Source organism: Capsicum annuum, chromosome 11, assembly GCF_002878395.1.
Source record: "Capsicum annuum cultivar UCD-10X-F1 chromosome 11, UCD10Xv1.1, whole genome shotgun sequence".
NCBI classification, from domain to species: Eukaryota; Viridiplantae; Streptophyta; class Magnoliopsida; order Solanales; family Solanaceae; genus Capsicum; species Capsicum annuum.
The window spans coordinates 198,662,468-198,676,017 of record NC_061121.1 but is presented as its reverse complement, the minus strand read 5'-3'; the positions used below and the strand labels follow the sequence as shown (position 1 = coordinate 198,676,017).

Here is a 13,550-nt window from a genome sequence, read left to right as displayed (position 1 = left end):
AGGATCCACAGCAGCATTTATGAACCTTCCAGGAGATAAGCAACACATATATTCCTAAAGATATGAGTGTTGATTATGTCAGATTAACACTCTTCCCTTTTTCTCTACTGGGGGAAGCAAAGAGATGGTTACTTGCTGAACCATACCAATCCATCACTACATAGGAAGAATGTGCTTGAAGGTTCCTCATTTGATTTTTTTCCATCTCAAAAAACAGCTCGATTAAGGAGTGACAAATTGAGTTTCAGATAGAAAGATGGAGAAAATCTCTACCAAGCTTGGGAGAGATTTAAGGGTATACTCAGAATTTGTCCTCATCACCATCAATCGAATGATGTTTTGGTGGATACATTTATAGAAGGATTTGAGTCTAATACAAAAATTCTCTTGGATTCAGCAGCAGGGGTCAAGCTTTGGAGAAAACATATGAAGAATTATATACCTTGTTCAATTAAATTGCACAAGGTAATCCTGATTGGCATGAAGACTCGAGGAATGCTCCCAAGAAAGTTGCAGAGGTTTTGGAGGTTTATCAGTTCACTGCTTTACAAGCACAAATTGCAGCAATGCAGAACAATATGACTACTCAACTTAACAACTTAAAGTTGGGTACAACTCAACCAGCAGCCACAACAAATGTAGTTCAACAGGTATATGCATGGTGTGAAGTTTGTGGAAGCAATGAGCATAAAGCAGATGCAGTCAACTACGTGGGGAATGCAAATCCAGATTCAGTCAACTACGTAGGGAATGCAAATCGTCACGGTCAAAAAAATTTTAGTAATATATATAATCCAAATTGAAAGAACTACCCTAATTTCTCATGGAGGGGACCAGTGCAACCAAGTCAATAGTCGGTTCAGAATAATCAGACGACCACCTTGAATAGTAAAATAGAGGAGATGCTTAAGCAGTTGATGGCTCAATATGCACAGTTTGCAGTGGACATCAATGTTCAACAGGCACAGTTTGTAATTAAATTAAAGAGTCAATAATTACTCATACAAAATTTGGAGTTGCAGTTAGGTCAAATCGCAGAATCACAGAATATAAAGCCACAAGGAGCATTGCCTAGTGACACTGAGGCTAATCCTAAACAAGTGAATGCAGTGACAACGAAAAGTGAAATGCAAACTAAGGAGATGGTTTAGGAGCAGGATAATCCTGAGATCACTGATGATAGTTTGTAAGAGAAGCTAAAAGTGGAAGTAAAAGAAAAAGAGGCTATTGAAGAGATTCGTGTAGAGAAGAAGACTCTCCCCTTGCCCTTTCCTCAAAGGGCAAGAAAGCATCAAGAGGAAGCAAGTCTTAAGAAGTTTCTAGATCTTTTGAAGCAAGTTCAAGTAAACCACCCTCTTGTTGACATTCTATAGAGTGTGCCAAAATATGCAAAATACTTAAAGGATATTCTTTCCAATAAGAATCGGTTGACTGAATATGCTACAATTGCACTTACTCAGGAATGCACTTCTAAAATTCAAAATAAACGGCCCACAAAATTAAAGGATCCAGGGAGTTTCACATTGCAGATTATCCTTGGTCAAACTATTAGTACATGGGGATTGTGTAACTTGGGGGTGAGCATAAATCTTATGCCCACGTCATACTACCGAAAGATGGGTCTTGGAAGTCCCAAACCTACGACTATTGTGTTACAATTGGTAGACAGGTCACTTGTGAGACCAAATGGTATTATTGAAGATGTACTGGTGTAAGTGGGATCCTTAATCTTTCCTGTGGATTTTGTGATTCTTGACTTTGAGGCCGATCCAGTCATTCCATTTATTTTTGGATGACCTTTTTTAGCAACAGGGTAGTCACTCAGTGATGTGGCAACTGGAAAAATGACAATGCGAGCATACGATAAATTTGAGGTTTTTGATATGTACAGGGCATTAAAATTGCCAGCCATATATGAGGAGTTGTCCTCAATATCGATTATTGGTCTTACTTTAAATTGGCAGTTGCTCTTGTCTGATGATCCATTAGAGCAAGTATTAATGGATTATGATCTGCATGGGGATTCGGGAGCATTGGAAGTGGTCCAGATTATGAATTTGGCTATAATTAAGGCAAATAAAGTGTTGATCGAGCTTTTGAATAGACCAATTGGTCCATCACCCAGGCCTTTAATTGAAGAAGCTCCTAACTTGGAGCTTAAGGTTCTTCCTCCTTACTTACAATATGTTTTTCTGGGTGATCAAGATAATTTGTCTATTATTTTGTCCGCAGGATTATTCGATGTACAAGTAAAGAAAGTTGTAGTAGTTTTTAAAAGGAGAAGGAAAGTGATTGGCTGGCAGATGTCTGATATTTTAGGAATCAATACAGTATTTTGCATGCACAATATTTACATGAAAGAGGGGTACAGACCTAGAGTGCATCAACAAAGAAGGTTAAATCCTATTTTGAAGGAGGTAGCCCAGAAAGAGGTGATAAAGTGGTTAGACAGTGGTATTATCTACCTAATTTCTGATATTAAATGGGTGAGTTCGGTGCATTGTGTACCAAAAAAGAGAGGAATGATAGTGGTGACGAATGATGATAACGAGTTGGTTCCCACACGTATAGTTACTGGATGGATAATATGTATAGATTATTGGATATTGAATAAAGCAACTCGTAAAGATCATTATCCTATTTCTTTCATTGACCAAATGCTGGATAAATTGGCAGGGCAAGAGTATTATTGTTTTCTCAATGGGTACTCTGGCTATAATCAGATAAGCATACCACCAGAAGATCAAGAAAAGACCACGTTCACTTGTCCATATGCTACGTATGCTTTCAAACATATGCCCTTCAAATTATGTACTACACCTACCATATTTCAAAGGTGTATGATGGCTATATTCTCAGATATGATGGAGGAATTTGTGGAGGTATTTATGGATGATTTCTCTATGTATGGGAATTCATTTGAAAAATGTTTGTAAAATCTAGACAAAGTTCTATCTCGGTGCGAAGAAACAAACTTGGTGTTGAATTGGGAAAAATGTCATTTTATGGTTAAGGAAGGAATTGTCTTAGGCCATAAAATGTCATGCAAAGGGCTGGAAGTTGACAAAGCAAAGGTTGAAGTAATTGAAAAATTGCCTCATCCAGTGACAGTCAAAGGCGTGTGAAGTTTTTTGGGACATGCTGGGTTTTATAGGTGATTCAATCAAGATTTCTCAAAGATCGTAAGTCCCATGTGCAAACTGTTAGAGAAAGAATCCAAGTTCGAGTTTGGAGCTGATTGCCAATAAGCTTTTGAAAAACTCAAGAAGAAGTTGACGGAAGCACCTATTTTGATCGCACCAGATTGGGAGTCACCTTTTGAGCTAATGTGTGATGCTAGTGGTATTGCAGTGGGTGCAGTGTTGGGTCAAAGAAAAGAGAAGGTATTTTGATCAATTTACTATGCTAGCAAGGTACTGAATGATGCTCAAGTCAACTACACAGTGACAGAGAAAGAAATATTGGTTGTGGTACATGTATTTGATAAGTTTTGATCTTACTTTATTGGTACGAAGGTCATTGTTCATACAGACCATGCTTCCATTAAGTATCTTGTGAACAAATAGGATGCAAAACCACAATTAATTAGGTGGATTCTGCTACTTTAAGAATTTAATCTTGAGGTGCGTGATAGAAAGGGAGCTGAAAATCAGGTTGCTGATCACTTGTCATGGTTGGAAAATAGAGACCAAATTATGGATGACTTTCAGAGTATCAAGGAAGACTTTTCTAATGAGAAGTTGTTGTTATTAGAAGCATTTGAGTTTCCATGGTATGCTGACATTGTAAACCTGATATTTTGTGGGGTGTATCCTCCCGAAATTACCTCACAATAAAGAAAGAAATTACTCCATGATTCTCATGCTTACATTTGGGATGAACCATACCTTTTCAAGCAGGGTCCAGATGGAGTGATTTGAAGGTGTATCCCAGAGGCTGAATTTGTCAAGGTGTTATAAGATTGCCACTCATCTTCATATGGTGGACATTATGGTGGTGAGAGGACTGTAAGACAAATATTACAATCAGGTTTTTTCTGGCCAGCTCTATTTAGAGATGCAGTGGCATTTGTAAAGATTTGTGATCAATCCTAAAGGTTGGGTACTATACCCAGGCATCATGAGATACCCCTGAATAATATTTTAGAACTAGAAGTCTTTGATGTTTGGGGGATTGATTTCATGGGCCCCTTCCCACCTTCGAAAGGTAATGTGTACATTCTTGTTGCAGTGGACTATGTCTCTAAATGGGTGAAAGCTATGACGAGTCTGACTAATGATGTAAGAGTGGTGCTGAAGTTTGTGAAGAAGAACATATTTTCCAAATTTAGTACACCAAGAGCAATAATTAGTGATGGTGGTACGCACTTTATCAACAACTGGTTCAAGAATGTTCTTGCTAAATATGGTATTCGGTACAAGGTGGCCACTGCATACCACCCTAAAATAAGTGGACAAGTAGAGGTATCCAATTAGGAGATTAAGCAAATACTTTAGAAGACCATGAATGGGCAGAGAAAAAATTGGGCGGAGAAGCTGGATGATGCACTATGGGCATATCGAACAGCGTACAAAACGCCCATTGGGACATCTTCATATTACTTAGTGTATCGTAAGGCTTGTCACCTTTCTGTAGAGTTGGAACACCAAGCATATTAGGCTATAAAGAAGGTGAATTTTGAGATGACTGCCATAGGAGAACGAAGGTTATTGCAACTGAATAAGCTGGGTGAGTTTAGACTCTACGCCTATGAAAATGCCAAGATTTACAAGGAAAAGACCAAACAATGGCTTGACAAGCATATTCAAGTCAAGGAATTTGAACCCTAACAACTTGTGTTGTTGTTTAATTCATGGCTTAAGTTGTTTCTGGGTAAATTACGATCAAAATAATTTGGACCTTTTGAGGTGGTGCGAATGACACCCCATGGAGCTGTGGAGTTGTGGAATAAAGAAAAGACGGAGAATTTCCTTGTGAATGGACAGCGTGTAAAGCATTATTGGGCAGATCATCCGAAAAAGTACAAGGAATTTATCACTTTTGCTGAGGAGTAATGATGAGCTGAGTCATGCCCCGACGTAAACTAAGGTGCTATGTGGGAGGCAACCCTCACATGTATTGTAATAGGTAGTTTAATTTTTGGCTTGTCAAATCAAAAAGAAAAGAAAAATATAAAAAAAATGAGTCGTGCCCCGACCCAAACTAAGGCGCTGAGTGGGAGGCAACCCACTTTTACTTACAATTTTTGTTGTTTTTGTTTTTAAGTGCAGGGAATTTCGAAGTGAAATAAGGAGATTACCACAATTGAGGAAAGCAATCAGGTTTCCAAAAATGATTTGTGTAAGTGGGGATTTATTTAGGTAAGAAAAGGGTGAAAATTGCAAAAGTAATCTGAGTTTGATGAACAACGTGACACAGAACTAGGTAATTTGACAATTGTCAAATTCCAGTAAGGGTATGCGAAATTCACCACGACGCAAAAAAAGTGTGTGGACGCGAATTATAGCATATCGTGGTGTGAAGATAAATGGCAATTGGCCTTATCCAGTAGGTATCCGCGATCATTCCGCGCCACGGAGAGGGATTAAATCTGGCATAAAAATGTCATTAACCTAACCCGACCCATCCCTTTATAAATATAACCTCCTCAACCCTAAACCCTTTTATTTACAAATTGCACCGCCTTATCACTCCCTCTCCTAAAAAATTTAAAAACTTTTTCACTTTCTATCATTCTTCTCTCAACTTTTAAGACATAATAAAAGCACAATCAATCAATGGCAAGGCAAAGGCAGGGCCTTCTGCCCCTGCAAGGAAGAGAAGCCGACCGTTTGAAGGGCAATTAACTAGAGTGCCTAGGGCCCCTCTACTTCAGTAAGGGAAAGTTCAAAAATTCTGTTTCAATGCTGTAAAGAAGGCTGGAAAGCCGTGGTATACTAAGCATACTAATGCTAAGTATATTCCAGAGGTCTATATGAACGGGCCAGCTTAATGAGAGAGTGTCCTTCTATGGTCCGGCGAATTGAGGCGCTTAATATGAATTTCATTTTTCATCAGCCAACGGAGTGCAACCTGCATCTTGTCAGAGAATTTTATGCAAATTGGGACCCCAGCCATCCTGAACATTTATTAAAGGTTCGAAGGAAGGTGATTCGATTCACTGCTGTTGATATTAATGAGTTGTTGGGTATCCCCAAGACGAATCTAAATTTCTTGCGACAGTTTATTATTTCTCCTCCTTATGCACATATCAGGAATTTGTTGTGTGGCCAGTGATCTTCAGCTCGTTGGACGAGGCATCGAGTTACAGGTTTGCATTCTTCTTTCCCTTACTCTCAAATGAATAAGGAACCACGAATGTGGGGATGAATACTGTATTTATGTTTGATACAAGGCAAGCATATGACTGAGGTGACTCGGGATAGGGCGTGTTTGATTTACGCCCTCATGTGTACTGATATGGAAATTAATGTGGGAAGTGTCATTTTTTCTGCTATGAAGAAAGGACATACCTAGGTGGGTCATAGCTTTGGTTTTGGTGGTTTGGTAACTAGATTTTTAAGAAACCTTAGGGTAGATGAAGAGGAGCTTGATTATAAACATGAGGTGATCACTCGTCCTCTGGATATCACTACTGCTCAAAGCACAGCTGGGTCATCTGGCCTAATTTTGATGATGATGGAGCGACAGACACGGACTGATGAGGTGTTGGGTAGGTTGTACGGCCTCATAATGATGATGTCACAGACTGGAGGCAGGCCTACTACACCAAAGGAGCTCCACACTGTAGAGCTTGATTATCCACTTGGTCATCACGCTAGGACAATGTTGAAGATTGGCCCAGATTTTGTGAAGCCTGTTGATGATGATGTACCCACAGATGAAGAACACAGGTATAGGGATTGTGACATGGAGTTTGATGAGGAGGAGCAATCTGATGATGATGAAGCTAACAATGATGGCGATAATGGGGATGTGGCTGCGAAAAACATGGACATATCTGCTATAGTCCCTTTTGATTGATCAGGAAGTATACTACCACCCTACCATAAGCTTAATTGGAAGCACTGGGATAGTGCTTTATTTTAAATGTGGGGTGGTGGGTTCATATTCTCTTGCATTTTTCTGTTATTTGACTGAACAATGTTATTTTTCTATTTTATTTTTCTATGTTGTTGTGTTGGTTTGAAGTATTAGCTATTCAGAACATTGGTCTGTAATAGTTAGTAACTTTTATTTTGTGGATTGCAATTTGCCCTCTGTGGCATTTATCGCATATCATTTTAGTTGAAAGTATTATGTTATTGTTATTTTTGCCCTTATTGGCAAGATCCAGTTTTAAGTAGTTACGTTTTCTTTTGCCCTCTTTGGTAATAAATAGTCATAGTTAGTTGCCATCCCCTATGATAGATGGATGACAACCGTCTTAAGGGGATTGGTCATACGAAGTAAATAAATTTAGGAGAACTTAATCACTATCTTATAGGAGTGTGTGAAATGGGCCACCTTTGCAATAATTGAAACTAATTCTAGCATAAGAGTTTTTATTTTAAGTACTGAGGATTCCATCTAGATAAATAAAATTTGGTGTGTTGGCTTAATTTTGAATTCAATAAAGAACATGATTGGTAACCTGATCGATTTCGTACATGCAATGTGAGTGTGAGGATTAGTATAAATTCTACATGAATAGAAATGACTAGAACTTACCTGGTGTGTTTACAAAGCAAAATAAAGGGTGTTGGGTGCAGGAAGTGATGTAGGCAATTCTTTGATCTTTGACAACCTTGTTTTTAACTTTAAAATCCCTCCCTTGGTGCATAATCTTAGTCATCCCCTTTGAGCCTTAAGCCTATTTCTTTGGTAGCCTGTTATGAAACATTACCCCTTCTTTGTTGAATCGTAATTTGATCCAAATAAGCTCCTGAGCGTTTTTAATATAAGACTAAGAGAATATTAAGAGAAAAAATGAGAAAGGAAGGTAATCAGTGATGCCCCAAAGTAGTTTTTATTGATGTTTGATGATGCTGGGTTAAGTAGGAGTTAGTAAATAAAAATATTACAATGAACCTGTTTTGGGCCTGGTCCAGTTAGATAATGTGCACCTTGATGAAGGCCTATAAGCTTAAGTTAAGGGTGGCTATAATAGGGGTGCGTGATAAGAATATGGAAGAGATGACAAATACTCCCAACCTAGTGTGAGAAAATAAAGATAATTGAAAAAGGTGTTGACAAATGAAAATATGGGGAGAAATAGAAGGATAAATTAGTGTTGGAAAATAGAGTAAATTGGTAGTTCTTGTATTTAAATGCTTAGGAGCAATAGTAACTATTCCTGTAAATAGTACCTACCTGTCCCTAAGCCTTTATTACAACCCGAAAAAGACCTAATTGATCCTTCACCCAAATATCTGACTATTAGTGGAGTAGAATACTAAGGGCAAGCTTATGGTTCATTCACTAGCATATATGAAATATTTTGTTGAGAGTGAGCGATTTGATTTGATACTCCCCTATTGTTGCATGGTTACCATTGTGAGTAAATATGGGGAAGTTTCCTTGAGTGAGGATGCAAATGGATGAAAGCCAGATTACGTATTATGTTTCTTAATTGAGTTTGCCAACATGTTAGAAATTCATTATTGAAGAGAGAAGAATTTGTACTAAAATGTTTCTTGAGCTCAACTGTTTTGACAAGATGATGTAAGAATTCATTATTGCAAAGTGTAAGTGCTTAAGGCTATATAACTCTAAGGTTGTGATGAAAAGATGAAGGAATTATGTTTTTGAATTCATGTGTTCGAGGACGAACAATATTTTAAGTGTGGGGTGGTGATCTTGGGCATATTTATATGCTCAAAGTACCATTATGCACCCATATTTGAACTTGTTTGAGAACTTTTGTATGAATTCTTAAGTATAATTCAACTTTTATTCCGTCTTGTGCCTAATGGATATGATTAGTACTTTCAGGTGTAAAATCATGAAGTATTGTGCATAATTGGATACAACGAGGATATAAAAGTAGTGAAGGAATGCAAAAGACTGAAAAATTATGCTGGAAAAGGGAAGTTGAGAAGAAGAAATCCTCATTTGAAGACACTCTGCATCGCGATGAGCAACAAAATAGTAATGGTCGAATTTCAATGAAGGTTCGCGAAACACCCACGTCGCAGAGAAAGTTAGTTTATCAGATTTGGTGACCTGAAGGTTTAGCGCGTCATGGAGGATGATCATTTTACAATTTTCCCAATCCAGTGGCTTAGCGCAATAGTGGTGTGTCGCGGTGAAGGTGCATTTTACAATTGTTGGGGAACACTTGAGCTCCATGATTTCCCAGATTTTAATGGAAAATAGCAATCTTAGTCATGGCGCGACGCTCCGGGTGGACAAATCGGGAATATTTTAAGTATTTTTGTCCCAACTATAAAAGGAAAAATCCAAAATAATATGGGGGACTTTTTTCAAGCAGAGCAGCGGTGGAAAAACAGAAATTTCTCTCTTTTAGGGTTCATAAACATTCTTTTGAATTTCTCTATTTCAAGGATTGATTTGGATATGATTTGTTACTTAGTTTGGAGAGTGAATTCATACATGAGTAGCTAAACACCCCCTTTCTGGGGTTGAGGCTAAGAACATGAGTACTATTTAATATTCTTATTCATAGTTTCTTTTTGGATTATCATATGGGTTGTTCCTAATTTCTTGAGCTTACTATTTTAATGATTGGCCACCACTAGAATAAATTTATATTTCTATGTGAATCCGGGAGGAGAATCATAGGATAGAACGAAGAAATTAGGGAGTAAGGTTCTTATTCTTTTATAAAATAAAGGATTTGAATTAGCATCTAGGATAGGGATATACCTAAAAGCCTTGCTTGGTTCACTTGTAGGAAGAAAACTTCATGAATCTAGAAGATTTGTTGTAACTCTGCGGGAGTTGTAGTTACAACATTCAATAAATAGAAGATCTGAGGTCAGGAGACTAAGATTGTGGCATAAACCTTGCGAACCATCAACCCGATAACCAATTAGACTATGAATAGAATAGAGAATTGTATGATTGTTAAAAATACCTCAACCCTGGAATTGTCCTTATTATTGATTACAACCGTTGCTTTCTTTGTTTTAGTCATCATAAATTATTTCTTGTTTAGTAATTTAAATTTTATTTACAAAATAATTTTCAGGCTTGAGACCTATAAGTTTAAGTACTTTCACTAATAAAATTGTCTCTAGAGTGTTGCATGAAAGGATGGCCAGAATGTTTCCTTTTATCATTTCTAAAAATGAGGCAGGTTTTGTAAAAGGAAGAAGTATAACAGAAAATGTGCTTTTAGAACAAGAGATCATTAGAGACATTAATTTGAGAAAAAGGAATACTAACGTGGTGGTGAAATTAGATATGGCAGAGGCATATGACAGAGTATCATGAATTTTTCTCACAAAAGTTCTATGGGGGTTTGGTTTCTCAGAGATGATTATTGACATGGTTTGGAGACTAATCTCAAATAATTGGTACTCCATACTAATTAATGGACACTTATATGGCATTTTTCAATCCTCAAGGGGCGTGAAACATGGAGATCCCTTGTCTCCTACACTCTTCATTATTGCAGCTGAAGTGTTGTCTAGAGGCCTAAATGAGTTACACAGAGGTAAAGAATTTAATGGAGATGGACTTCCAAAGTAGAGCCCAGAGATAAATCATCTCTCATATGCTGATGATACTATTTTATTCTGTTCAGGAGATAGAATTTCTATCATCAAGATGATGAGAGTATTGAGAGATTATGAAAGCACCTCGGGTCAACTAATTAATAAAAATAAGAGTTTTTCCTATCTATATGATAAAACTCCTCTAATTGTGGCAATCATGCTTAGAAGGTTGACAGGAATAAGACAAGGGAATTTCCCTTTTACTTCCCTAGGATGTCCAGTGTTTTTTGGCTGAAATAATAAAGCTTATTATGAAGATTGGTAAGAAAGGTGACTAAGAGTCTTCTATCTTGGAAAAATAAGCCTTTGACGTTTGGAGGAAAATATACTCTCATTAATCATGTTCTTCAGTCAATGCCTATTTTTACTCTTTCTGCTATGAATCTACCAAAGAAGGTCATTGATCAGTTGCATTAGATTTTTGCAAAATTCTTTTGTGGTAATACAGGACATATGAAGAGCAAACATTGGGTAGCCTAGGAAGATATGTGTTATCCTAAGGAAGAAGGGGGAATAGGATTCAGGTCCTTACATGATGTATCAAAGGCTTTATTTCCCAAAATGTGGTGGAGCTTCAGAGTCTCAACTTCATCTTTGTGGAGTACTTATATGGGAAATAAATACTGTAAAAAATTGTATGCAGACATTGCTAGAAATTTTGGTGCTTCTCAGGTATGGAAAAGGATGTTGGAGGCAAGAGGGGAGATAAAGCATGAGATTTGGTGGAAAATTAAGGCTTGAAACTCAAGTATTTGATTTCATAACTGGAAAAGTCAAGGAGCACTCTATCATATTGAACATCATAATGGTAGTGAAGAGAAAATAGAAGTAAAAGAGTTCATTAATAATAGAGGGTGGAATGTGGATAAATTAAAAGAGTACTTATCTAAAGAAATGATTTTGTACATTATTGAAAACATAGAGCCTACAACTGATCTGGCCGAAAATGACAAGGCTTGGTGGATGGGGGAGGCAAAAGAAATTTGTACAGTCAAATCAGCTTACCAGATTATGAGAAATAGGAGGGAGAAGATTGATTGGATAAAAAATATCTAGCTAAGAGATTTACCTTTTAAGATGGCCTTTTTCCTTTGGAGGATATGGAGAAAAATAATAGCTACTGATGACAATCTAAAGAGGATGACAATTCATATTATCTCAAAATACCACTGTTGTGAAGAAGAAGAAATGGAGATAATACAGCATTTATTACTAACATCCCCCATAGCTCAACAATTATGGAGGCAGTTTGATTTTTATGCAAGTATAAATATGGATGGGCTCAACTTACATTGGCTTATTTTCAAGTGATAGAATTATCAAGGAAATCTAAAGACAAAGTTGATTACTAAGGCAATTCTAGCATTGTTGATGTGGGAACTATGAAAAAGAAGGAATGATAGAAGACATGGGAAACATATTACTCTTAATAAGATGAAACAACAATGCATTATGAATGTATTTCATCTAATTAAAGGACAATTCCCATGGATTAGGAACTTTCCTATGAGTTGGCTGCTATGCTGGATACATTGCAAGCATATTCATATAGACTTCACTATAGTGTGTGTTCTCACCCTTGGGTTCATTCGGTGTTAATTTCTACTCCCATTTGAAAAGACTGAACATGATTAACTGACTGTACATAGACTGAGTTTACTGAATTTCGTCGACTGACGAAATACTATTGATATCTGATAACTGACTGAGTTTATGAAATTACTGATCTTACTGAGTACTGAGTTTATGAGATTTCTGAGATTTCCTGAGTCATATGACTGACTAACTTCTATGGAACATGGCTTGACTGAGAGTATCGTGAAAATATGACATAGCTCTAGGCACACAACTATATTTTTCGGGTATAAGTACCCCCAGGACTCAATAGAAGGAAACTGACAAGGCATGACATTCCTGAATACATGACCAACACCAACAATCCATAATACTTCTTGATCATAGGAACAGAGTTCATAATTCATAATGCCATAAATAAGGGATTTCATGCTTCACATGGTTATCATAGTCTTGATCATGGAAGGGAATGCATATAACATGTACATACTTGCATGATTTCAATATCATGAACGTTGCATAACACAACAGTCAATACACAATAAGAGCATGGAAATTGTGTTGCATCATAAGGGTTAGCATGGACTTGTCATTTAGATACTATTGTGTCATAAGGAACATGATACTATCATTCTAGGCAATTTATCAAACACCTTACATGCACACTTTATAGCATAGGTGAAATCATCAATTTAAGAATCTAAAACTACCAAATTCATAGGTCTTCAATCAACAAACTCACATACTTCATGGAAAGTCATCAAGACACCATCTTAAAACATAAATAACAACTATCAACATGAATATGATCAAATCACAACAAGCAAATCACAATAGGTTATTTAAAACATGATTCTTGGACTCCACGAATGAAAGGAATTCGTGGATGAACACTACGCATACCTTAGTTCGTGATTTCGTGAAGATTTCGTGATTTCGTTTGGTTGTAAATATTTGGGATAACTTATCCCGAGACTAATAATTAGTTCCATAATAAGTTATCCACCCAAATGGTGGGATAACAATCCCGAAATTATTTTTCTTTGGTATAGAATTTTATAAGGACAAAAATACCCTCTTGGAATTGTTATATATAATTAAATTATATATAATTAAACATAATTAACATAATTTAACATAATATATTATAATTAAATATATTAACATAATATATATATATATATATAATTAAACATAATTAACGTATATATATTCATAATATTATACGTTTGGATGTAATATATATATATATAT

General features: G+C 36.6%; 1 non-coding gene across 1 annotated transcript; it reads right to left on the bottom strand.

Annotated features, from left to right (window-relative positions):
- Window positions 1-219: 219 nt before the first annotated feature.
- LOC124889028 lies at window positions 220-326 on the bottom strand. The gene has a single exon (XR_007047646.1). It is a non-coding gene; the product is annotated as a small nucleolar RNA R71 (small nucleolar RNA).
- Window positions 327-13,550: the final 13,224 nt, after the last annotated feature.